Genomic DNA, 894 nt, shown 5'->3' on the forward strand with positions numbered 1-894 from the left:
TTTTTGATTAGTCCTCTAAGTTTATGTTAATCCTGTTCATAAATGATGCACAGGTCAGGGTTTATTAATACCTTCACCACCCAACACGCAGAAATATGCATTGTGTAATACTCATGTAGAATTGAAGTAGATGAGCTGACGTCAGCCCGTCGCGAAAGTAGAAAAAAACATTGGAAACCAAGTGTTCAGAGCAGACTGACGCCTGAGCTTTTGACTGGCTTTTATCTAATTAATTAAACCTTTAGCCATGTTTAATATGGATATCCTGTGGAAGACGATTCGAGACGCATGAAAAAAAAACATGTTTTAGGATTCTGACTTTTTTCTCAATTCAAAAAATTTCTCTTTTTTTCACAAATGTCCGTTTGTGAAAATGTTTTTGCAGAATTTTGGAAAAAAATGTCAGAATTCATATTCTGACTTTAATCACAATATTTTGACTTTTAAGTCAGAATTTAAAAAAGAAAAGGAAAAAATCCCTCGTGGCTCAAATCCTCTTCCATATCATCCAACAGTGCAACATTATGTGAATAACAGAAAACAAGGAAAAGCTCCTTTTAAATAAATCATTCCTAATAATGACTGGGTCATAAAAGTCATGTAAACGAGAAAAGTTTACTGGGAGTTCAGCTGTATAAAGATACTGTATATGAAAGCACAGAGAGTAGAGAAGCAAACATATTAAAGAACCACATTTTGTACTTTGCACAGCTACCTCTCTGAAACTTCAGGTGCTGTCAAAACAAACTGCTCGGGACTTCCTGGACTTGACTTGAGGCACCGACATTATAAAAATGAAGCATTTGTTTAAATTCCAGAGTTAAAAGACCCACATTTATACATTAAAATAGCTGCATTTCTAAAAACACATTGCTCCATAATTCCTGATGAGAA

The sequence above is a fragment of the Seriola lalandi genome, unplaced genomic scaffold, assembly GCF_002814215.2.
Source record: "Seriola lalandi dorsalis isolate HSWRI2012SDOR001 ecotype SW California unplaced genomic scaffold, Sedor1 jcf7180002054091, whole genome shotgun sequence".
Taxonomy (NCBI): Eukaryota; Metazoa; Chordata; class Actinopteri; order Carangiformes; family Carangidae; genus Seriola; species Seriola lalandi.